The following is a 27,339-nucleotide window of genomic DNA, read 5'->3' on the forward strand; positions in this document are numbered from 1 at the left end:
AGGATTAGATAGAGGAGTTTAGGGAGGCTGCTAACAGGAGATGTGATTCTTAGGCAAAAGGTGATTGCACGTAGATACGGCAAGAGGGCTAGGCCTGGACGTCTTCTCTCTTGGACTATCCGTTCATATAAGCCGGCAGCACAGATTAGTGAGGGAGTGATGCATAGGGACCAGGTTGACATAATGAAGGCCTTTTTCGAGTATTACTCGTAACTGTATTGGGGTATGGGGCCAATCCAACAAGACAGGCTAATAGAGTACTTAGAAAATATAGAACTTACTTGGATTGTGGAGGAGCATAAGGCCCCTCTGGATGCTCCTATCTCGGAGGCTGAGGTTGAAAGAGCCATTGCAGTCCTAGCTTGTGGGAAAGCTCCAGGACCAGATGGTATAGTCATAGAGTATTACAAGGAGTCTTCTCAAATGTCCGTCCCTTTACTTGTTGCAGTGTATCAGGAGGCACAGAGGGAGTGGGTATTGCCGCCCACGATGCAAGGCAATTATCACTTTAGTGCCCAAGCCGGGAAATGATGTGCGACTGTGCGCCTAGTATAGGCCACTGTCCTTTTGAATAGAGACTATAAAATACTGGCTAGGGTGCTTTCGAATAGGCCTTCCCCACTAATGGATAAACTGGTGCTACCAGTTCAATGTGGTGTTATCCCAGGGCGGTCTGCACAATTCAATCTGCGCAGTTTATTTGCACTTCGCTCCCAAATATATCTGTTGGCCTGGGCAGTAACCGTGCTACTCACTGCAGAGAAGGCTTTTGATAGATTGAGCTGTTTTTTTTTTTATTTATTGTGTTGGAGCGCATTGGGAATGGGTCTGAATATGCTCACATGGATCAAGTTGTTGTATACTGGGCCAGGGGTGAGGCTGCTTATTAACAGACAGGTGTCAGAGCAGTTTCACCAGTACTGTGGAATGTGGCAGGGGTGTCATCTGCCACCATTGTTATTTGCACTGGCCATACAGCCGCTGGTGTGGGGCAGAGCTTTCATACGCAGAGTGGTAGTGTCGTTGTACGCTGATGACCTGCTCATTCATGTGTCTGATCCGGAGAGTAATGTTGATCCAATAGTGGGTGCAGTGACGGAATTCAGGGCGGTGTCGGGGCTTTGCATTAACTGGTTGAAGTCTGAGCTGCTCCAGTTAATGACTAACACCACGCAGATATGCACTAGATGGGGGTTTAAGTGGTGTCAAAACGGGGTGCGCTACTAGGGAGTCAGTGTGTCGACTGATGCACGCTGTTTGCTGATAACTACATGGCAATTTTAGAGCCGGTGAGTACACTGCTAGCCAGGTTGACCTGTGGCCCAATGTCTATGATAGTGAGAGTCTCTGTTGTGAAATGGTGGTACTACCAACATTCTTGTATGTATTCTTAAATGTTCCTGTACGCCTGCCGAAGTGGTAATTTGATAAGGTCCGGATGGTGCTGAGTAGGTATATATGGGCTGGTAAGCAGGTGAGAGTGGCTTGGGATGAGACTTCCTTACCTTTGGAGGATGGCGGCCTGGCAGTGCTGGATATGGAGACATATTATTACATAGCAAAGGCAAGTCATATTAAGTACTGGTATGGAAGTGCATCATATGCGCAGCATCTGGCTCTCAGAAGGGCCATAGTGGCACCAAACAGGCTTGTGGCTGAGTTGTGGGATAGGCAAGAGTACGCCCAGATGGGAGGTACACACGTCTAGCGCTACGTAATGTGCACACTAAGTATGAGTAGAGTAGGCCACTACCAGTGGAGATAGACTTTAATAGAATTAATGGGATCAGCTGCTCCTTTCATCCGGCCCTGTTTAGGGAGTTGGCCTTATTAGGGGTTGTTAGAGTGGAAGACCTGTTTGTGAACGGTGTGTTCCTCATGGCGGATGGGCTTAGAATCATGGGGGCATAACCCTGGGCGCGACGATGGCTTATCATAGAGTGAAAATCGAGCTTAGAGCAGTGCTGGATGCGTTACCACAAATGCTGCAAGTGTCCGAGGTGATGCAATATAGCCCCACCCACTGCACCGCCCACCTGTCAATCACTTTAAACTGTTGGTGCCTTCCTCGTTTGCTGCTATTTTTGCCTATTTAAGCAGCCCGCCAGTCTCTTTTCCTTTGCAGTTGGTGAGCAGGTGCATGTGGATCTAGGTCATCTTGTTTGTTTGAAGTCATATGTTTACGTTTTTGCACGTTTTTTTTTAATTGAAGCTGGAAACATTTACCTTGCACTTTTTGATTATGTGTGTTAGTGTGATGGTCACATTTAGTTTGGATACAAGGTCAGTCTGCTTTAGTTTTAGTTTCAGAGGAAGGGACACTCGCTTAAGGTTAGGGAATGTTAGGCCTTTATCTAAACCACTTACTTTAATAAAATGGCTGATGTCGAGAATATTACCACTTTGTGTCCACCTCTCATTTCTGACCCCTCACAACTAACTGTAGGCTATTTGCCAGCCATAACAGTGCACATTAAAAAGATATGTGTTCCCAGCACAAAGGCCACTCCATGTTTTCAAATTCTACTGTTCAATCCTCTCCACTACCAATGCTGTGGTTACGAAGCATGTACAAACATACATAAGCTTACACAGAGCATGGTACATCATTATGCTCCATTATCTTTCCATACTAACTCAAAACAGTGGTAATTTGAGTCCATATACACACAATACCTTCATTCTGCACAGGCTTCTGCAGCAGTAGCTTTAATTAATTGTTCACATAACTCCTCCAATTTTTTCAAGTATAGCTGCTCTATTTAAATGTGTTGATAACTGCTGCACTTAAGTCCACCCCCCTACACTTTATTGCCTACATGTGCATTTCAAGCGGGGACAAGTGTTGAACAGCAGCCTCAAGGTCGCAAGAATAAGTCACTGCTCTTCCTTTCTGCTCTTAACTCTTAGATCAAGGGTGTCTCTCGCCTGGGCGTCAGAAGCGAAGGGCAGACGAAGAAAAGGGCCATTCCTGTTTGGGCCTGTTTGAACTAGGAGGAACGAAGGCCCGAAAACCTGCTCAGACAAAAGGTAAGCATGTGCCAACATGCGCTTTCTCCCTCTGTCCCCACAGGCCAAACCCACCATCATCAGGCAACGTCAACATCAACTTCTCCGGTGCTGGGGTGAGGACTGGTGCACTGCGGCACGGTAAGTTGTGCTCTCTGACCTATTGTTGTCACCCCCCTTGCTTACTGTTCCCTGCCCATTCCACTGTTTGTTTTATTACTGTACCTTTGCCTTTGCTTTTACTCCTTACTCCTAGGTTCTTCAGTTTCTTACTGTGCCTGGTGGGTTGGGATTCTGCTTTGTACTTTGACACTGTCGTTGTTTTCTTCCCTGTTATATTGACATTGTGGTGTTCTCTATGGTTTTTTGCATAACTTGCATTGCCTGCATTCCTTACTTCTAGGTTCCTTTTTGTGGTTTTGTTCTCTGGTGATTGCAGTTGACCATGGTTGTGCTCTTGGTTTTGGCTTTACTTCAAATTGCCTGCACTCTTCCTTGCTGTATTTTGTGCTTTGTTGATGGTCCTTGTGTACAACTGATTTCACAGGTCCGTTGTTTCTTGTTCTGTGCTGTTTCTCCTCCCTGTTGTTCCTCCCCTTGTGCTTCCCTACTGTCTTCCCCTTGCGTTACCCCCCACCTGCCTGGGCCTCCCCCACAGCTCCCCCTTTTCTTTCACATGTACCCTTTATGGTGCTCTCTGTCTCACCTATCTTCTCTAACTGCTATTCTATCGATTATCCGATCCCTCTCACTAAGTCTGGCAGGAAGAGGCTCAAAAGGGACATCCTGGTCTCCAACCCAGGCCTCTCTATCACTGATACCTACACCAGTGCTTCCTCCAGACAACCACTCACCGACATTCTCTTTGTTTTTCCCTCTTCGGGCCTATGGACCCCTCATATGGTCTCTGTTCTCTCTCCTTTTTTCTCTCCTTCCATTAATGCTGGCACCCGGTGGGAAGCCCGCCTGGCCCCCCTTCCTTCCTCTAAGACAATCATTAATGTCTATCTAAATGGCACAGTCTTGGTACAGGGCCCTAAGGCCAATCTCCTCCTTTTTGATAGATGCTTCTCATGCCTTATCAATTTCGTTTCTTCTCCTACTATCCCTATTTACCCCTCTCTGGCTGCTCTGCCGTCTCCTTCCTCCGACACCTCTATGGCACTCTCTGCTGCTTCTCTGGTCACCCCGTTGCCTCCTTCCTCAGCTACATCCCTGGCACACTCTTCTTCCTCTCTGACTACTCTGTCTTCTCTTCCTTACTCCTCTGCCCATCCTCAGGCACATCCATCACTTCCACAGGGAACACCTCTGGCCTGTACCCCTTCAAGGAAGTCCTGCCATAGAGGCAACCTGTTCCACACTGCTACGCTCAACTCTCGCTCTGCTATCAAACACTCCTCTGCAATCTGTTATCTCCTGGAAGAGCTTGATTTGGATGTACTCAGTCTCACCGAGAATTGGTTCATGGCCAGCTCTGTGACAAGCTTTGACACTCTATTTCCTGATGGCTACAAGATCCTCTCCGACTAATCCTCCTTTGAATGCCTGGTCTGCAGGCTCTGTATCTCTCCTGGGATCTCTCTCACTGTGGCCACTATCTACAGGCCACCTGGCCAGGTCTCCCTCTTTATCGCTGAGTGGGCTGACCCCTCTTCCTCCATCCTTGCCTCTACCTCTCAACTTCTCCTCCTCTGAGGCCTGAACATCCACCTGAATGCCAAACTTCTCTTCGGGTGCTCTTTCACAACCGCTGTGGCTCTCTCTCTCTATTCTTCCCCCTGCCCCAACTCACTCTGCAGGGAACACCTTGGATGTTCTGATCTCCAAGACCTCCACCTCTCCAACCCTCTCACCCCTCCTCTCTCTTGGAGTGACGTCTCGCTCTACCCCTCAGGTCAACCCATCCCAAGCACTGTCACCTACCGCCTCGGTCATCCGATCCATAAAGCGTGTGTCAGTGGAGGCTTTTGCCACTACTTTCTCTCCTCCTTCTACAACTTGGCTGACTCACACTCTGACAAAGCCCTCTCTAACTTTCATTTCTCTATCTCTAACACTCTTGACATCCTTGCTCCTGTCATGAGGATGCACTTGAAGCCCACTTGAAGCCCACTTCAAAGTGCAACTCTTGGTACGATTCCTTCCATGACACCCTTAAACGCAAGGGTACGGCGGCTGAGAGGAAGTGTACGGCATCAGGTGCAACCTCTGACAAACTAGCGTGCTGACTGCTCCAAAGGCAGTACAGACACTCTGTCCTCTTTAAGAAGAGAGCCTACATCCAAGCCTGCCTCTCTGCGGCATCTAACAACTCAGACAAAATGTTCAAAGTCTGCAAGGAGCTGGCCAATCCTGCTGCATTCTCTACCTCTCCTGTTCTCTCCGAGGCCCTGTGCACGGCCCTGGCTTCTCATTTCACCACGAAAACTCAGGACATCTTGTCCACTCTCTCTTCCTCTACCTCCTCTTCCTCCTCCTCCGCCACCTCTGGCCCGTCTTTGGCTGCTTCCTCGCATCCTTTCTCCTCCTTTCCCTTGTTCAGCCCTGACTATGTTTCCAGACAAGTCTGATCTAGGAAAGTCTTGTCAAAGCAGGTTCTACCTTGCTCATCCAGAACCATCAAGGACCACATCGACACCCTGGCTGCAGCCTTGGCCGATTTCTGCAATCACTCTTTTGCCACTCGAACCGTCCCCTCCCACCTAAAGCATTCCCTAGTGCACACCCTTCTTAAGAAGCCCTCTTCCAATCCTTCCTGTCCGGCTAATTATCGCCCGATCTCCATCACTCCTTTACTGGGTAAACTCCTGGAAAAGCGAGCCATTTCCCAGCTTAATCTGCATACTAAATCTGTTGGTTGTCTCCACGGCCACCAGTGTGGCTTCAGAGCTACCAGAAGCACGGAGACTGCTCTCCTGAATACCCATGAAGGCGTGTTCTCTAGTCTTGACTCTAATCTTCCTTCTGTCCTCATTCTCCTTGATCCATCCTCTGCTTTTGACACGGTCAACCATGCTATCCTGCTCAATCGCCTCAATGACAACTGGTCAGGCCCTGTCCTGGTTGACCACCTTTCTCACTGATCGACCCTCCCAGGTCCAACTGGGGTCTTTCCTCTTTTCTATCTCTCTCTACTAATGGTGTTCTGCAGGGGTCTAACCTTTCTCCCTGGCTATTCAACCACTCCCTGACCCGCTGCATCGCTACATTCTGTTCTAACTTTCAGTTTTATTGCATATGACACATAGCTCTCCTTCAGGCTCCCCTCAGCCACATTTGCTCCTTCTCTCATACTAGACTTTCTGGCCGCAATTCAGGAATGGTGTGCTGCCAATGATCACTGCCTTAAGGCCAGTAAGACCGAGATACTCCTCATTGGGCCACCTGCTCCCTCCTTTCCTCTCTCTCTCTCTGGCTGCCCACCCTGGGCCCGCTTCCTCTTCCTTTCTGTGAGGCTAAGAACCTTGGTGTCATCTTTGACTCCACCTTCTCCTTCTCTCCTCACATCTCTGACATCTCTAAGAATTCACACTCTCAGCTGCACCTCCTCAGAGGTATTCTGCCTTTTCTCACTTTGCCCCAGAGGCTCACTGTCTCTAGAGCTCTGGTCCTCTCCAGGATGGACTATTGCAACAGCCTCTTTCTGAATCTGCCTATCTTTACTCTTTGACCTTTACAACTCATCCAGAATAGGTCTGCATGACTTGTCCTTGGCCTCAAGCCCAGGGATCGTATCTCTCCAGTTCTGAAATATCGGCACTGGCTCCCTGTGGCTGCAAGGATCGAATTCAAGATCATTTGCATCATCCACAAGGCTTTCTGGGGTCTGGGACCACACTACCTCCAACCTTCTCTTCCTAAACATCTTCCTTCTCAAGTTCTCTGCTCATCCACCTCCAATTCTCTGAGGGTCAGACACTTTTCCAAGCAAATCTCTTTCGTCAGTTGGGGCCTCCCTCTAGAAGAGCCTCCTTGCCTTTCCCAAACTTGTGCAGAACCACCTCCGGTTCTGGAAGCAACTCAAGACCTTCCTTTTCGCTTCCACTTTCTCTCTTGCTAATGTCCCTAATAGCTCCGCAGAGTGGTCCCCTGGCCACCCTTGAACTCGGACCCAGGTTCCTGCATGTCCAGTTCCTTTGCACTGCCTCTAGGCTCCCTCTGTAACCCTACAGTTCCTTCTCTTTGCACTTAAAAGCCACCCTTTGGCAGCACTTATTGAGTCACCTGCACTTCTCCTCACCCACTATCCTCCTTGGCACTTCTCCCCTCCCCTCTTCCCTGCACTTGCACAATCTGAATGACACAAGGCCTAGTAAGATCACTGTTTGTCCTCCTTCTGTTTCCCTCTCCTTGTCTTGTCACGCCTGGAAACACTTGTGTACAGGCACGTTATAAATGACTTATCATATCATATATAGAAGGGGCGGCCCGGCTCGAAACAGTGTTTCCAAACTATATGCCATAGTGCAGGGGTGGTGGGCGGGCTGCTCTGTGAGAGTGCAGTGAAGGTGGGAGGAAGCATTGGGGCGTAATATAGGGGATGAACATTGGCAGTATGTCTGTAAGCAGCTCAGGAAGGTCTCTATGAACTATACGCACAAGCTGCTTCATTTCAAATATTTACACCATGCACACGTTACGCCGCGCAAAATTAAGAAGTATGACCCAATGTCGCTGTGCGCTTGCCAGTGGTGTAGAATGCAGGATTCTGGCCTCATACACATGGTCTGGGAGTGTGGAAAGGTTGCAGCCTTTTGGGATGAAATACAAGCTACTGTGAGTGAGATGATAGGGACTGAGATCCAGCTGAGCCCGGAGAAGCGCCTTTGGGTCTAAACCGGGTGGTACAAAGAAGGCAGCGTAGACTGATGGGGGTAGCCTTACTGATTGCCAAGAGGTGTGCGGCAATGCACTGGTGGGATAAACAGGCTCTGGGATTGGCTGAATGGCTGAAGGAGCTGGCATGGTGTAATTCTCAAGTAGCTATGTATCGAGATTTGGTGGTGACAGTCTCACGCCCTAGATTACCGGGGTCCCTTCATGGAATTTCTTCGGTCGCTGAGAATGGTGTCGGTAAGAGGAGATGATGCTGACCAGCAGTGAGACATTATGGGTAGTCTGGGTGTACTACTTGATTTGAGGTGGGCGGGTTAGATGGTGGCAAAATGAGCTGGGCTGTATGGTTTATTGTGTATGTAAGGGTGTTAATAGTGGATAATAAACCTTGGGATTGATTCCTGCGCAGTGTGGGGCGGGGGGTAGCATATTGTAATATGCTAGTCCTGCAATACGTTTCCAAAAGCATGGCTTTTTTCTGCAGTAGGGGAGATTGAATGGGTGAGGGGAATAATGAGTGTTCAAAGTAAGTTGACTTACATGTTTGTGGGATATGGGGGAAATTGCTTAAAAATGAAAAGCTTTGTTTATATGTCGGTAGGAAAGCTGAAAAAAAACAATAAATAAATATAAAAAAGATTAAATGAGAGCGGGATAAGGGAGACCAGATTTCGGAGGCAGGATGGATAAGAATATGGAAACAAGTTAGGAAAGTCTTGAGGAGCGCCAGGTTCCAGCTTATTCAATTTAACATCCCACATAGGGTCTATATGACCCCCACCAAACTGCAAGTAATGATTAACACCTAGAGTCAGGATTGTACCAGGTGTGGGACTGGGCCGGCGGGGATTTGGCACATGCTATGTTGTTGCACGCGCTGCTGGCAGGCAGTGATTCTGAAGGTCAACGAAACGCTGCATTCCAGCTTTGAGTTTACTCTGAGAGTGTGTTTGTGGGGTCAGCTGCTAGGGGTTCAGGGGAAACCGTTAAAAATGAGGCGATGCTTGGATCAGGTCATGCTGATACTGGCAAAGAGGTGGGTGGCTATTGCCTGTAAGAAACCCCAGAGTTCGTCCTTGGTACACTGGATGGAGGACATCCACACATGGGAGATTGCAGAGTTGGACCTTCGGCAAAGAACCCGGGACGCCAAGTTGGAGAAGGGGGTGTTGGTGGACTGGGGCCAGTTGCTAAGCGAGCTGCATTCCTCCACAGACCTGAAGCCTCCTTAAATGGAAAGGATGGGCCGACAACACTTTCCGATGTGGAGTGGCGGTGGGGGCAGAAGGGGTGGGGGGGAATAGCAGAATGCTCACTCCCCTGAGGAAGAGATATTTGGTCGGAATGTTGTTAGATGCACCCTATTGTCAACTCTGTGGTGTTATCGTTAACTGTAAATGCTGTACTGTAGTTTCTATGCACACTGAAAACTTGAATAAATAACTGTTTTTTTTTTTTTAAAAAATGATCTCAATGAAAGCGAGAAGAGATTAGAAGCAACATTAATGAATCTGAATACTTGCAATGAGAGAAAGTGAATAATAGAGATAACCAAAAGAATGAATGATGAAGCATGTATATCTTTACCCTGGGAAGAGGGGAGCTCAAATCCTTTGTCAAAAGCAGAAGAGTGGAAGATAAGAAGGAAAGAGCACGAGGAGCTGAAGGCTAAGGTAGCCTTTATGATACAGGAATCTGAGCCAAGGAGAGGCACTACTAAAATGGAAAGTAAATATAGCAACCCGAGGAAGAGTTACAAAAAGTGGTAAGAAGAGTGGCCAAAGACTGTTAAACAATCGTATATTAAAAAGACAAGTGCGGAAAGAAGCCAGAAGCAGAAAGGAGTCATTCTCCTGCCCTTATTTTGTTTCTATAAGTACACACTGAAGCTGCCTAATGTTTTATTTCTCGCAGGTATATATTTGGTTAAGAAATGTGCACATCGACATAAGGTTACGCCGTTTGAGGCAGTGCCTCATAATTCAATATGGCAAATGCAAGTGGAGCTTATCTGCGCGAGTGAGGCATAAAAAGTGTTACATGAATAACAGCAAATTTATATTTTCCACCACACTGTTCTTTTAGCAGGATTAATCATGTGTTGTTGCAAATACAGAAGTAGAGGGAACAACATTACTATCACCACTTCCAGAACCCTTGGGATGCTAAATAATCAGCTGTATTATTGAACTGTGATGCTTATTGACATTTTCTATGAACCAAATGAATTAGATGGGGAAGTAAACGTCCTGATGAGTATTGACATTTAGATTGTAATGTAGGTTAGAATTAAAGTCCTCCCTGTGAAGGCCCATGTTACCATGAAACCTGCATCTCTGTAACAGAGCGAGGGACTAGGAATGATCATAATAAAGCAAAGATTTGGTTATGATGTGTTCCCCTAAAGTGCAAAAGGGGGTAGCATTAGGGACGTATGGGAAATAAATGAAAAAAAGATGAGCTGTAATGGACAATAACCATGATTTGAAAAAAAGTTAACCTCAACCCCATAATGTCACAGTCCTGAGTCCGATACGTCTCTCCTTTATCCTACATTCTGCTCATCCTTGTTCTTTCAGGGACCTTTCTGAGCAGGTGGTTTATAATGGTCTAAAAGTGCTGTTTGGCAGAAACTGGTGTCAATGTTGCTGGGGACCCACATGATTGACTGGACTGGCTGGAACTGGTAAAGATAATAAGGTTGCTCATACATTAGTGGAAGTCGTCATGACGGAGGGATGCATATGCTCTGCGGTAGGAATCGCTCACACGAACTCGTCATATGACATGGTAACCAGAAGTATAAAATGTAAAGGGACTAAAGACCGATGAAAGGATCCATTGTATTTGGTGGGAGGTGGGATATGTGTGACGAATTTGATGTGCAGGAGCACAAGGATGAATATTGGCTAAAATGCCCACTGAGCCTTTACACTTCTACAAACCTAGAGCCAACGCAATCAAAAAGGAAAAACAGGCACAGTTGAGAGTTTCACCTCCTTCGCCTTTTGTGGTAACATGGGCCGAGGGAAAGTTACCCTCTTATGAGGGGTTTGACTGTGATCCAGTAGTGAACCAAACAACACAGTAATAGAGCCCAAAATAAAGGGAATGTCCAATCAGGGTTCTATAAAAATATATGTGCTTTAATCAAACACACCATCTGCACGAAAACTAAAAAGAAAATATCTAACTCTATTCTGCTCTGCTTTCAATCTGGTTTCCGTTCCTGACACTCTACAGAAACTGCCATGGTCTCTGTCTGTGACTCACTTTTCTCTGCGTGCTATGCTAAGCAATCCTCCCTCCTCGCCCCTCCTGATCTGTCAGCCAAATCTGATACCACTCTCTCCTTCTCTCCTACCATTCCTCCCTTGGGTTCTCTGGGGCAGTCCTGAATTGGTTTCAGTCCTACTTATCTAATTGCACCTCCTCTGTCTCATGGGCTGGCAAATCCTCCTCTACTCTCCCCCTCCATCACAGTTCTCCCCAAGATTCTGTCTTGGGTCCTTTACTTTTCTCACTTCACACTTCCCCCTTGCCTTTATAATTTTAACTTTTGGACTGTCCCACCACTTCTATGCCGATGACACCCAGCTTTTCCTCTCCTTCTCAACTTACAGCTTCTCTATTCATGCTGTCATGGCTTCCTGCCTCCTGGCCATCCAATTCTAGATGGCTGACCACTATCTCTTTCTTAATTCCTCTAAGACTGAAGTTCTCTTTTTCCCTCCCTCGATCATTCCTCTTCCTTTGACTCCTGCTTCCGTATCCTTTCCTCCCTCTTTGTGTTATATAGCTCCCTCTGTCCATAACCTTGTTGTGTCCATTTAGGCTCCTCCATCTCCTTTGCTCTGCATATCTCCACTCTTGCTCACTCCTGCAGGTTTCATCATTTTATTATTCGGAAAGCACAACCCTTTCTTACATTTCATGCTACCAAGCTGTTCATCTTTGCTCTTCTACTGCTCCTGCCTTCTCTTTGGTCTCCCTATCTCTTGTCTAAGCCCCCTAAAATCCATCTATAATTCATCCATCCATCTTCTGTGTTCACTTTCCCCTCGTGACTCCATTCCTTCAGCTTTCTTCCATTTGTTGGTTGCCTTTTCACTCTCGTCGTAAATTCAACTTCTCTGCCTCGTCTTTAAGTCCCTTCACAATCTTACCCCTTTGTATCTTTCTTCCCGGATTTCATTCTATCCTCCACCTCGCTCCCTTCATTCTCAGTCTCTATTCCTCCTAACTGTCCACCATCCTCCTTGTGCTCAGTCCTGCTTTTGTTCATTTTCTCCCCTGGCCCCATTACATTGGAAGGCACTCCCACTCTCTATCTACTTCTTATATTCCTACACTTTCTTCTGTTCTGGTCTGTTCCTAATATTGCTTAAACACGTCATTTTTCATTTGTCTGTGTACCATTTTGTAAATAATTCTGTTTAGCGCTTTGGTGTAAAGCGATATACAAATCGAAATAAAATACAAAAAGTAAAAATACGTTGTTGTGCTAATGTTGCTAGCAGACTTAGAGAGGTATCAGCAGTGGGTCCCACACTGCACTTTCACTATGCTTCATGCACAGTGCAGCATAATGGTGCTACTCCAGCGACACCAAGAAAACCGGTTCCCGATGCTCACTGGTTAGGGTTCCCGATGCTCGCTGGGTGGCATAGGCACTTGGTAGGGGTTTTCTGATGCAGGGAGGTAGGAGGCCAGGTATGGGTGTTGTGTTGAGGGCAGTGGGAGAGCAGGATGCCAGATAAGAATATTGTAACCATGTAACTGTTAAGAGTTATTGGCATGCTGTACGGGGACCCTTTAAGGGAAGACCCGCATGACAGGAAAGGAGGGGAGAATGTAAGGAGAAGGTAGCTATGAAAATAAAGTTGTTGACGGCAGAGCTGGCTCTGTGTGTTCTTTCTTGAGCCAGGGCAACAACTGGCAATGAGAAAGACACGGTTTGCGCCATGCACTTGTCCCTCTATAATCCTCAGCGTTCTTTGACTCCACCATGATCTGGTTTTCTACGATCAGACTGAAAAAAAAAGGTCTGACCGTACAAAACGACCGAAAAATGCTACCACCAAAGGTTCAAACAGCAAAAGTTGGAACCTTTGGTGGTAGCATTGCAGGCAAGTAAAAAAAAAAGACTGCAGGGACTGCGGGGGTGTCCCCCGCAACACCCCGCTCACTATAGTGTGTGGCATAGTGAGTAGGGTGTTGCGGGGGACACCCCCGTAGCACACCCGCAAAAAAATAAAAAAATAAATAAACAAAAAAACGGGGGCTGCAGGGGTTTCCCACGCAACACCCCGCTCACTATACTTCACAGTATAGTGAGCGGAGGGTTGCGGGAGAAACCCCTGCAGCCCCCGTAGTATGTAAGTGTGTTTGCATGAGAAAGGTGCAAACTTTTGGTAGTTCGCAGCTATCTCATGCGAACATTCCGGCCGCGGCAAAATCAGCCGCGGTCGGATCACTTAGAAACCCATGATCCATGTCATCCTGAGCCCTTGCTCTTCACAAGAGGCATCCTTGGTCCTGTCGCCATCCTCTGCCAGTTGCCGGTCTGTTCTCTTCGCTCCTTTTAGCATTCTGCGAGGCGCGTCTTGGATTCCACGTACTCTGCCTCTGAACAACCTTTGACACCTTCAGCACTGAACCCTGACTCTCATCCAACTTGGGTTTACCATTGTTCACAGTATCCGATTGAAGAACTTCAATGCACTTATCTGTGTGTTCCACCATTTTCGCTATCTCAATTGCTCGATCCAAAGTGGGGTTCCTCTCTTTCCATAGTTCTTTCCTAATACTGTCATTGGAACATTTAATCATTAGCTGGTCTCTCAAGTGCTCATCCTGACAGTGAGTGAATTTGCATTTCACTGCTAAGCCCCTTAAAGCCGTGACAAAATCCTCAATACTTTCCGCATTCTTCTGCTCTCTCGTGGCAAATTTATATCTTTCCAATATAATGTTCTCCTCCACTCTAAAATGCCTGTCCAGTTTGGCTAATGTCCTTTCATATGGACCAGCATCCAAAATGTCAGAAGGCTCCGGCAATCTCTTTAAGACCTCTTGGCCTGCAGTTCCCAAACAGTGAAATAGCAATGCCTCCTTGCGCTCATTGGAGTAGTTGGCACCAAACACTGCTAAGGCATATTTGCTGAATCCTTCCTTCCAGTCTTCCCATCTAACCCTGGGTTCACCTGGCACTGCCAGAAAAAACACAGGAGCAGGCACATTTGCCATGTCTGAAAGTTGCAGAATAGAATAACAAGCTTGCAATTCTGGTTTAACCAATAGAGCTCCCACCCAAACAGGTAGGTGACACTAATTCAAAGATAGCTGCTTGGTTATGTACTCACCCTGGAGCGCCTCACCAGGGTCATCGGCGGCGACTCCTTTCTCAACCTTGCTCAGTGTGGGGCCAGGGTGTCCAATGGCCGCTCGGAAAACACACTACCCAAAATCCAATTATAAAAGTGCCAAAGCCGTGTCTTTGCCAGCCCGGTCTCCACAAGTTCAACAAAATTGCAGGGGTCCAATTCCAGCTCCCACAGACCACGGAGCCTCCAGGGGTTTTCCTCTGGCGCTAGCAATGTCCCTCCGGTGGATGCCACACACTGGATGTCAGGCCGTCAATAATCCACTGAAAAAGGCCCTCTGGCAAGTCAGGCTGGCTCCGCTCCACAGCCAGCACACTAGATCTGTAGAAAAGGCGCTGGGGGTCGTCCTGCGGGTCCCAGTCAAAATCCTCGTCGCCAAACACTCTCCTTACTATCTTTTGATGGCTTATTTTTATCAGATATTTCAAGTGCCGCCATATCACGAGAATAGTCCATATTCTCTTCCCCAAGTCTTCCCTTTCCACGTCCATAGTTTCATATTCCTCATATGTAGAGATGTTCATTAAGTCATTAATGGAAGCGTCTAAGCTTATAGTCGGTTTAGGTTTAGACACAGTAGATGGTTCTTCGTTTAGTTTAATAACTTGCTCATCCTTTTTTGACTTTGGGCCTTGACTCTCAGAGTTGACAAATACATTTACCGATTTCAAATTTCTAATGAATTTTCTTGATCCCAAATTGTTCCTTTTTCTTGTACTTTTTTGATTTTCTTGGAATCACTTGGGCAGACTAACATTATTCTTTAGAAATATTGAATATGTTTTGTCATTCTCTTCAGTTATTTGGCATTCATCAGCATCCCGATTACCAATGATGCCTTCTCCATTAGCAGATGTTGACGGTTTTGAGGGACTCACGGTAGCATTTTGGGCTTTATTCCGACTATCTCCAATTAAGCATTTTACAGCTTCATTTAGTGGGACTTGAATGAAGGGCTCCACCTGAGGTTCATTGCTTTCTTCCAAGTTAATTACTTCGTTCTCTTGTGACTGTGCCTTTATTACATCCAATGCTCTGTTCTTCTGGTCTATTTCAATATCAGATGCATTTCCAACACTCATCGCAATCGCCATGCTCAAATTTGCATTCATTTTCGTTTGTTGCGATTTTACAATGAGCTTACAATTAGATTCATTGTGCACATTCTGATTATGTTTGAGATGTCCCAGAACTTCTCTAGCAACTTCAGCCAGAAGTCACTTATCTTCACTATTATTTCTTTTTTGATCTACAAGCTCTTCGAGTGACAGATCTATTCTTTTTATATTGTCCCAAATGAATACTTTTGCAGATGTATTATCTAAGTCACTGGTTACCAATTTCAAATTCATAAGTGCAGACAATACAGATAAGTCCTTTAAATTTTCATTTATTTGTTCATATAATTTAGTCAAGGGCACAATTGAAATAGCCAAAGCGGACATGATGTATGGTCCAAAGTCATTTAACGATTCTTTAACAAGATTCTGTATGTTCTCCTCTTTGCGAGCCTGATTAGCATTAGCTTTATGTTGAAGACGTCTAATTTTTGGATATTGCCGTTCCATAATGGATGATTCCGATGAGGTTTCATCCTAAGAAGAGGATGGATTCTGATTTCTTTTTGCTTGCGCTGATGGTAGATCTTCATGACTAGGTTGTTGCTTATTAATGTTGCTGTCAGGTATCTCCTCTGTGATATTTGTTCTATTATTCAACACCTTGTTTCTATTTTGGGAACAATAGATCGCTGGTAACGGACTCGAGTCCATCCGACGATGTTTCCTTGATCCAGGAGGCCATTTAGGGCCGGGCTAATCAACTTTATGCTACTAGATGCAATCACTGTCAGCTCCAGCACATCCTTGTCTTTATTCTGGTTATCCAAGCCGCAGTCACTAGGTATGGAATTATTTATGGATTTCACATTTAGATCACCATTCATTTTAGTTGAATCTTTTAGCAGTTTGTCAACAACTGCCAATTAATCACAACGTTTCTTGGGACTAGGACTTGTGTTCATACTTCCGTTAAGTCCATTCCTATTTTTAATTTGTGTATAGAAAGCCGAATTTGCATGATACGGAGTAACAATGTCCTCATATATTTTATTATTTGTTGCATTTTGTACTGTGTCTTCATCACTGTTTATTACTAGTGATTGTGGTAATTGAGTGCCCGCTGCTAGGATTGTACCTGCTGTATTTTTACAGTCCAGTTGCCGCCTTTTCCCCATATCTACATCCTGGGGGAGCAAAGTTGACGTATTTGTTTTAACTGAAAGGCTTGCAGTTTCAAACCAAGCACTAGTGATCTCAGATGTCAGAAGCTGCGTCCGACTACCGCGCCTTGTTTTAAGAGCAGCAGCGTATTCAGCTAGGATCGAAGGCATTTTTAATGTTTGTAATTTAGCCCACGCTAACGACCGTAGCGAATAAATATGATCCAGTTTTTGATTCTTTGGGTGATGCATTTCCTCCGCAATAAGAAACATCATTTTTTCCAGTCTTTTGTCATTTGTGATTTTTTGGCACTGGAATGGCAGCTCGCCTACTTGAATAGTATCATTATCGCATTCACTGTTAGACGAGTTCAACAAATGGCGTACTGCTGTATTGCAATCCTCACGCGATGCAGCCATGTCATGTTTATAAGCACACCCACCATCTTGCCTCTTTTGAATCACATGCTCGTGGTCATGGTCATGTTCACAATCTTGATTCACTAAGTTTACATTGGTATTGGTATTCATATTGAAATTGATCATATCACAAGTCAGTGTGTTCAAGGATTGAGTACCAGAATTAGGAATGAAAACAGGTGGAGAACACTGAAGTCTTACTTGGCGCTTGGTATGTTCGACTTCCCAGCCGCTTGGGAGTGGAGGAATGCTGGCCAAGCTTCCCTCTCCACCGAGAAGTTGTAAACGTGTAAGCGGCTGCCGATGTTTCCGCATCGGTTCTTTGTCCTGTTCCATAGTGGAACGGCTACGTACAAAAGAAACTGTACTCTCGAGCCTGGCGAGCCTCCAGAGACTCACGAGACTCTGCACAGACTCCGCTTCACGGAGTACAAGGGTTTTTATGTGAAGCTCCTCCCAGATAATCAGTAGCAACAAACAGCAGACTGTGCACAGACTAAAATAACAAAGAAAGCATGAAGTACACCAGCTTGGTAAAAAGCCTGTCTAGTCAAGTAGGACCATGATGTTAATAAGGGAAGAAATCTATGAACTAATAGCTTTGAAATTATTTTATCATCCAAGCTCAACATTTACACGGGTCGGCATGCTCTTCAATCTACCTTGTTTTTATTGGGTTTAGGGAGCACAATTATAAGTGCTTCACACCAGGAGGAAGGTTCGACATTGTTTTCATTTGCATCCTGACATAGTACTAGGAGTTTCAGAGCCAAATGTGTCCTGCTAGAGGCCCTGCTAGAGTTTAATTCCATAATATAACCAGGTATTTCCGCAGTTGTAGTAGGAATGTTTAGTGAACGTTTCTGATCACCATTGAGCCACCCTAGTTTGGACTAATCAAGGTACAATTCAATATGCAAAAGTATCTCTTGTACCTAAGTAGCGTATAAGACGCAGTATTAATCAACACATCCTTTGTTGATACCCACTCAACTACAAGGTGTTCATCTGCAAATACGATTGTGTCAACTTTAGTACTGTTGTCACTGATCCCCCAAGACATTAGTCGCCTCAGGTGATAACCTTTCAGCGTATCGATGGGCCATTTTCTGACCAGCCAAACATGTGGTTTCCCTCTCAGCCAGCTCATGAAATTTAAGGGATTTATGAATCTGAAGAGCTAAGGCTTCAGATGTCATCAAAGTGAAACTATCTTCCAGCTCTTTCGGGGAGTTTTCAAGGGAGTCAAAGGTACCACAGATGGATTTCTACATGCCAGTTTCCTTGCATATACAGGAGTCTCTTATATAACACTGGAATGTCTTCCAAACCATAGTGGTGCTGGAAACCAACCCAGTATTCATTTTAAAGATAGTTGCTGTCGCTTGGACAAGAGCATTTCCGAAGGCAGGATCGGGAAGGGAGTAAAATATGAAATGCCAAGTACTCATCTCAGGACTAGGTAGCCATAAGATCTGTGCAAGACTCTACAGACCTTAAACGTGCTTAGCCAGAAATCCAGTTTAGAATGGACTGAGGAGTAATAAGTGTAACCTTTCTCACGTTCATGAAATGTGTGCCTTAAGTCCACCAGTACTTGGTCTTACATATAGTGTTAAATTGCTAGAGTAGGTTGAAGGGTAGTCTTTATGTTACTTGAGGACCTGTCCAGTTGGACATTGAATATGGTGGTAAAGTCTGTACCTATTAACATTTCTCTTTCTACAAATTCTCGACACTTAGAGGAAAGTGAAGTGAAAAAATCTGGGGAATCAAGCCTGCAAGATTTCCGGCAACTATTACATGACTACCATCTGTGTAAATAATGCTACACAAATGAGCAAATCACAACCTGGGAAACACCAATATAATTGCCCCTCTGGAGTAGGCAAGGAACTAGAAAACCAGCTGTTGACTCCCGAGTTGCTGACAACATTTTCATGATTTGGAACAGATAGGTGGGTCCCTTGCAACAATGCTAAGAAGATGTTGCGCAATTGAAGTACACCATAATCTTGCAGACTTTAATAGGATTATACAATCAATTGGATTCAAAAGGACACAGAAAAGCAGTCTGGGTCCATTAGGGAGATTTGGTTGAGTACTGCCTCTTGCAATTGGGTATACAGCAGGAGACCTGTTGGAATTCTTTAGTAACATGCACATGCAGTCTGCACGGTGGTCTCAAGCGGTTGCTCTGACTGTTGTGGCTCTGGTGGTTGTTGCATTTGCATCTATGCTGCCTCACATGTCTCTGGTACCTGTACCTTCCCAGCCTTTGGCAAACACTCAAAAATCTCTTTGCCCATAGTGAGAGTGGCTGCGGGTCCTATGTGAAAACAAATACCCATTTTCCTCCCTCTTATATTCTGACTCTGACAAAGAGTGTTTTCAGGTATGGATGGGATAGTTTGACATTTCAGACACCTCTGCAACAGGTCCCAGGAGTTGTAGGGGGCGATGGGGATAATGATCAATTTGTCAACTTCCATGTTCTATGGACCTGGGGATCGGAGCAACATGTCCTAAGATTTTACAAAAATATGGAGAGGAGCTTCTGTGCTTTATTGTAGAACTCCAAACCATGATTCAGTTTTACAACCCAGCTGGGCTGGCAGGAATCAGTTTATGAGGGTAGTTATGCCTCTGGGGGATAGGCAGAGACTCATGCATCACGCCAATTGACTGGTTGCTGACCCTGGAATGGGTACCCACTAGATCAAGCCCAAAACAGAATCATAACCGTCATCCCATAAGTATCCCCCAGGAGGTCAGATTGGGGCAAGATAAGCAATTGTAGGCAAAATAAGGGAGAATCCCCAGCAGACTACTTAGACAATTTGGAAATAGTATTCACTTAGCATTCAGGTATTCCCTAAACTGATGAGGCTGCTCAGGAGGCAACTGCCAATACTTTTGTCTCTGGTCTAGAGCCAAAATGACAAGCTCAATTGAAGACTATTTGCATACGTTGGCAAAATAAGCCATTATCTGTAGTAAATAACTGTGCAACGTGACAAGAGCAGAACATGGAGAACATTGAGAATACACATATGGCATTACAATCACAGAACGTACAGTGGTAAGGGGCCCCAGCAGGCAGGGATGGAGTTAGGGGAGATTTGGGGAGCACATGTAGAGGGAGGGGAGGAAGAGCTCCAACAGGCAATCAACAAGGACAGTTTAGGACATATATAGCTCCTACACCATGTAATTATTGCAAACAGGCAGGGCACTGGAAGAATGAATGCCTGCATGCCTCAGAGAAATTACTCCCCTCCCCCTCCAGGATAGGGCGCCTTCCCAATTCCTAATGCCTCAAAATTCACACCAAATAAACCATCCGAGTCTCGGAATGAAGAAAGGCAATACTGAGACATCCTAAGAGGTCACCTCACAAAGTACCCCATGATACCTGTAGATCGCAAAGGCCCATATGTTCAGTGCAAAGTCGACATACAAGCTGCCCCTTGCCTGGTAGATACTGAAGCAAGTCAATTGGCTATCCCAGATAACCCTGTATCCTCTGAAACAGTAAAGGCAATAGGCATATCCAATATTCCGGTTCCTCATCATGTTACTAAATCTGTAACAGTCATCCTAGGTCTAATCACTGACGCACATGCTTTCCTCCTCAGTGCACTAGCTTGTGTCAGCTTGTTAGGGAGAGATTTGTTATGTAAACTAAACTGCACCATCTATTGTACCCCATACAGAGTGTTTCAGAGTGTGCCCCAGTAAGAATGCTGAAGCAGCTCTGGCCAACTAATATATTTTACAAGAAATACTGAAGCAATACCCAGAAGGTGATTGGCCACAGACTTCCAAGCACTGATTAATGCTGTCCCACATCCAATTGGCCAGTGCACAGTAATGAAGTGGGCCGTAATAGAAATGCTGAACTGGTTAGGATTAAGATAGATCAATCAAAGTAATAACCTTGTGTTTGCCAGTACCTACTGAAATCAGTAATAGAAGAAGGCAGATCCCCCTTTAAAGCAAGGAATTATAGTACCTATTATAGTAGGTTAATTATTGTAACCCCTGTAAAACCCCTATTTAGCTGGTTAAAAAGCAATACATATAGATTTGTACTAGACTGGAGAGCAGTGAATTCCGATGCTACCCCAGTTTTCCCAGTGGTACCCAAGCCAGGTACTATCATGTCTGTATTCCATACAGCACTACGTACTTCACTGTAGTTGATCTATGTTCTGAATTCTTTTCTATTCCAATATATTCTGAGAGCCAGTTCTTGTTTGCATGTTCCTGTCGTGCAATTCAGCACACCTTTGCCAAGCTTTCCCTAGGGGTACGCAGAATCACCAACAATTTTTTCACAGAAGCTCAAGAAGGATTTAGATGATAATTAGTTCTTCAGAAATTCAGTGCTGGTTCATTATGTAGATGAATTGTTGTTACCCTCCCCATCATATGAGACATGCAAACAGGACACTAAATTCCTACTAGTTTCATTGACAAATTAAGGTCACAAAACATCTAAGTAGAATTTACGAGTGTCTAGAAAAAGGGGTCATTATTTCAGACATGACCTTATAGGGCCTCATTCTGAATTTGCCAGTATTTCGGCAGTCAATCTGCCGAAATACAGACAAAATTGGCTACCGTTACCACCACATGGTCCATGGGTTTACCACAGGATTACAAGTGGTGTTAGGGAATTTGTGATGAATTACCACAGGTGGAATTACTCAGTGGTAATTCTGCCAATTTTTGTAGGAAAAGTGAAGGATTTACCTCCAGTTTATGGTAAATCCTAGACTTTTCCTACAGAAATTGGTGGAATGACCACTCAGTAATTCCACCGGGGGTAATTCCATCTAAGCCTGTGATTTGACAGTGTAGGAAAAATTGAGGTCATTCGTTACTTCCCAAAAAAAGTGGAGGTAACAGAACTACTGACACTTTTTTCCTGCACTGTCAAATTCAGAATGAGACCTAATGTTATGCCACATATACATAATCCGGTGTAGGAAGGAAGATGTATACAAAACCTCCAAGTGTCCAAACTTTCACACAGATAAGAGCATTGTAGGTATGGTGGGTTACTGTAGGCATTTAATAATGGGCTATGCAGAGAAAGTCAAAGCGCTACAACACTATACAAAGGCCAATACCATTAAATCCCAAATGTATATCTGATGCAGACAAGGCATTCAAATACAGTGTGAAGAGCATTAGCTGAAGCTACATCTTTAGGTCTCCCTGATTATAAGAAACCATTAATTCTATTGTCTCACAAAACAAAATGGGTTTGCAGCATCAGCAGTATTCTCACAAATACATGGTCAGAATCAAAAACCAATTTCATATTATAGTAAACAATTAGACACAGTGGCTGTGAGAATGCCCCTGTACCACCGTTCAGAGACGGTTGCAGCAATTGCTGTACAGTTGTGTGAAAATGTTGTTTTGGGGTCCTCATTTGAAGTTGCAGTCCCTCATTCAGTAGATCATTATTATTGAAAGCTAAACACATGTCTGTATCCTGATCAAACAAGTATGAAATGATGCTCTGAAATTCTTACAATATCATCAGCCTTACCTCAAACCCCTGTTCATAGTGAACCACACATTTTGAGCTGTATGTGGCCTTAACAGATTTGCTCTTGAGACTCAGGAAAGATAGGTTAGATGTTTGTATACACAGCACTAATTTAACATACTGTGTGGATGGTTTTACTTTAGGGAAAAAGAGGGTAGTTGGTGGGGGCGGTATCCAGTGTGTACAATGGGGATGCTGTAGAGAGTAGGAATTACCATATGTCATTTCAGCACAAGAAACAGAATTGTTTGCACTGACATGCACATGCCAATTTGCAGAATAACAATCAGTGAATATATATATGGACTAACAATATGTATTTACTGTTACTGCCTGGTTTGGTCAGTTATGGAAGCAAACACAGCTTCCTGGCATCATCTGGTTCCCCTATAATAAATCTAAATTATGTAGAGGCTTTGCTGGGGAGCAGTATGCTGACTAAACAAATAGCTATGATCAAGTGTGCTGCACACTGACCCTTGGATAGTGAGGTCGCCTGTGGGAATGACTTTGCAGACTCAACTGTTAAATTGACTGCTGTTTCCAACTCTCAGGCTGAATATGTATTGAGAGTGAAAAGGGTCCAAGATCCACCCCCTTTTCAAACACTGGTGAAGTTGTCACATATACAAGAAACTCCTTGTTCTATAGAAATTAACCTTTGGATATGAAAAGGTTGTCGTTTACATGAGACTCTGTATAGAGAGATGAACTTCGTCACTTGGTTGCACCAAAGATAATTTTAACCCATCTAACTAGAATATACCACACATGGGAAAAGGAGGGATGATCTTGACCTTAAACCAAGAATGGTTTTGTCCAGAGTTTTCAGCCATTGCAGGCAATGTTCCATTTGTTTGCAAAATAATATTGGGAAGGCAGTGCACACCACACAGGGGGGCCATCCACCAGCAGTCTGTGATTGAGGGAATTTGTCTCTTCTCCCTGAGGGTGAGCCCCCACCTCCCCTGTGAGGCTAGGAAGTTGAGCCTGATCTACAACACCGTCCCTAGGGGTCGAACCCCAGAGAAGTTCCCTGAAAATAAGGAAGGTAACAAGGGACATGGGAGGCATGGGGTGCCAACCGATGATCATTACATGAACCAGAAAACTCATCTCAGTACAAATGAGAGAAACGTGAAAGTAAACTTGATAAATCTGAACTGTGATAACGTGAGCAAGAGAATGATAACATTCCCTGGAAGGAAGGTGAATGGAAGTGGGATATCCTTACCAAATCTGAACTGTGACAACGTGAGCAAGAGAATAATAAGCTTCCCTAGAAGGGAGGTGAATGAAAGTGAAATATCAATCAACAATGATCTCAAAGGCAGGGGGCTCGGCCAGCAGCTGCGGCATGAGCATGTAGCACTCTGCAGCTTCTGGGCCGCCTGTCTAAATCCTGCTGAAATCCTACTTTTGTGTGCATTAACTGGAGCCCCGGAACAAATTTTGGAGTTGGGGACCCCGGGGGCACAGTTGGATCTGCTTGCTTTGTGCAGTGGGCACACTGGAGGGTCCGGAGGCGGCTGACAGGCCGTGTTCCTGGTGGCAAGTTCCGAGGCCTTTCAAGATGGATGTCGGCATGGGCGAACGCTGCCGGGGTTGACCTGGGGTACCCCGATGGACAGAGGAGGCCGCCCGCAGAAGCCAGACAGCGGAGAGGAGGTGAGCATCGGTCCAGTGCATGGACGATGTGCCACTAGGAAAGCAGGCAGGAGATGGCGCATCCCTGGAAGCAGGAGGGGGGACACTGTGAGCTGAGGAACAGTGGCAGTGGTGATTGTCCCAGAGGCGGCCGAGAAGTGAGTGTGGCCGGAGAGGTGCGGAGAAGAGCCTGAGGACCCTGACATTACAGGGTGGGGGTTTGGGTGCACACATCTCCCTCTCGCCTCCAGGCGGGCTGACCAGGTGAAAAGAGCTAAGGAGGCCGGAGGAGGCGGTCAGCAGAGTCAGAGAGTGGAGAGTCAGACCGAGAGCAACACAATGGTGCAAGGCTGGGGGAAGCAACACAAAGCTCCTTGGTTGGCTTGCATCGGCCACAGGAGACTGCCTGCAGTACTTTTTGTAAGTGGGGCGTGCAGCATGCTCTGAGGTCTGGGCCCCCCTCCTGAGCAGAGGAGATGGTGGGAGTGAGCCACTCCAGTAAGGTTTGGCCTTGGACTGCCTGAGTGTACAGATCAAAGTGGGGCATCTTACCGGAATTGAGTTTTTGTTGCTGGGCTAGGGCCTGGGGTGTATAACCCATTCTGACATTTTGGTGTTGGACAGGTAGCGGCAGGGGCAGGGGGCCTTTGGCTCTCCATTGAATTTATTGGGTGCACCTCAGCAGGTATCAGAGAAGGTGCTGGAATGGTGTTTTGTGATACTCACAGATTAGGAGCTCAAGAAGATGGGGTTGAGTCCTCCCACCCCTATACCTGGAAGGTGAGGTGACCTCAACTTGTGCTGGGATGTGGGCTTGAAGGACAGGGTGGCCCGAGCTGGCAAACATATTTATCGGGGAAAAAGGGATGGAGAAATACACTGACCCTAAACACAGGCAACAGAAACATGAGCAGGCAGGCCACGAGGCGGGGGGTGCAGGGACAGGGGGTTCAGGAGGGTTAATGCTGGATGTACTGAGGAGGCCATATAGGCCACCAAATGCTTCCGTGAGGGGAGTATCAAGGAAGTGGGGGTGGTCATGTCCCTTGTATGGGTGGATCTGTGCAAGGTGTGTGAGAGGGTCAAGAAGGTGGAACAGAGACTGAGTACGGTGGAGGATGATTTGCAGCATCTCAAAAATCAGGTGGCAGGCCTCGTGGGAGCGACTAGAGTGCTGAAATCAAGAGTGGGGAATGCAGAGGGCCGCTCTAGGCTTTGCAATATTCGCATGGTGGTCCCAGAGAGGGAGGAAGGGCCCAGCATGGTGCTCTTTGTAGACACCTTATCCTGGAGACTTTACATGTGATGGGACTCTCAAAGCTCTTTACAGTTGAAAGGGTGCACAGGGTCCCAGGAAGAGCCCTGCCACCAGGGGGACCACCAAGAGTGATAGTGGCCAAAATCCTGAACTTTACTGTTTAGATGGGCCTCTCAGAATGGTCATTGAATGCAAACGGAGGTATTGTACTATCTTGGGGTTATTCTTTATAGGAATATGACAAAGTTGTATGGTGCAAATTACATTCCTTTGTGGGCCACTATTAAATCGTAATTAGCGAGATGGTCAGAATTTGTCCATTATAGGGCGGGTTGTCCCCCTACAGTAAAAATGAATGCCCTTCACAGTTTTTTGTTTTTGTTTCAGGCCCTGCCCATTGAAGTCCCTCTGAGGTTTTCTGCATTTTTTATGGAATGGGGCTAAACCTCGTGTAGCTTATGGTAGACTGATTCAATCAAAAGACAGGAGTGGGGTTGACTTTCCTTATTTATGGTATTATTATAGGGTGGCACAGTTGTGGGTCCTATTAGACCATTTACAGGATAGCAGAGACAAACAATGGGTTACCCTTGAGAATTACTTGATGGCCGCAGTCCCTGTAGGGGAATAGTTGTGGGTGCCTGGAAGCCGTCTCCTGCAGAGAGTTGGAAAACACTGGTGTTAGCTACCTTGTGGGTTTTGTGCTAGAAAGCCCCATTGCCACACAAAAAAATTACTTGACCTTCCCCCTTGAGCTATCTCTGGGCTCCCCCGATAAGGGACAAGATCCATGATCCAATTCACTTTCAGCCACATTACGAGAAAGGTTTGATTTGAGTAGGACGACTGTGGAAGCCTGGTCTTTTCTAACTAAACCTGTTTTGGATAAGTTATTGGGTGCAAACCTAATGTACAATTTTACGTGTTTTCAACTAAAGGATGTCCTCACTGATCATGACTTGAAAAATGTTTTGAGTAGCCCCTTAATGATTTTTGAACAAGTGCTTGATCCTCATGTAGGTTCTAGGGGGCTGATTTCGAACTTTTTTCTGCTTTGTTAGTTGCCAATGATAAACAATTGCAGAGGGCTAGACAACATTGGGCTTGTGGTATTCCCCCTCTAGAGGGCAGGGATCCGTGGCCATTTATGTGCTGATATTTGTGGTCAACTTTCACGGCTATGCAATATAAAATGCACTGTTATAGACTATTGCAACGTAGACAGTTTTTGACGGACAGCCTTGCTAGGATGTTTTTCCAGGATCTAGCCCCCTATGTGGGAGGGTTTGTGGTAATATTGGCACATACTGGCATGTCTGTGGGGACTGCCCGGCAATCCAGACTTTTTGGAAAGAAGTGTTGGCTTCGGTGAAGGCAGAGGCCTTTCTTGTCCCTCTTTGGGTTGAATGATGATGGAGAGTCTTGTACTAGTATTACTCATATGGAGGCCAATCTATTCTTGGCGCTAGGGCTGTATAACAATATGTTTGGAAGCGTCTTCATCTTCCCACACATAGAGATTGGTTGTGTGATATGGAGACCCTAACAGCGATTTTATCTGAGTCGGGTAGAGATATGGAAAGGGAGTGGCACCCCTTCTTGACTTATTATGAACGGTCTGGGTCATTGGATATAACAGGGTTTTCTCAAGACTGAGTGTAGAGAAAAAGGGGAGGGGTTTCTTTTTCTCTTTCTCTCTTTGGGACTGTTGAGAGTGTTTTATGGACCTGCGTTGTCCATTAGGATGGAGTATGCAAGTGCGTCTCACTTTTAGACCCCGTAGGCTTACTGGCAATTTTTTAATTAACCATGCAGCCGGTGTGATTTGCTGCCGGCAGTGACGCTATTGGTCCAGTTTGAGTGGTTGACTATTATAGTTTGTTGGGTTTCCTTGTTGGTGGAGGTGGCGAGGAATCGATATTGGTGGGAAGGAGGAAAAGTTTAAAATGGGTTCAGAACAGTTGATGCAGTTTAATGAGAGCGCTTGCCTCTT

Source organism: Ambystoma mexicanum, chromosome 4q (genome assembly GCF_040938575.1).
Source record: "Ambystoma mexicanum isolate Mex_15411 chromosome 4q, UKY_AmexF1_1, whole genome shotgun sequence".
In the NCBI taxonomy this organism is placed as follows: Eukaryota; Metazoa; Chordata; class Amphibia; order Caudata; family Ambystomatidae; genus Ambystoma; species Ambystoma mexicanum.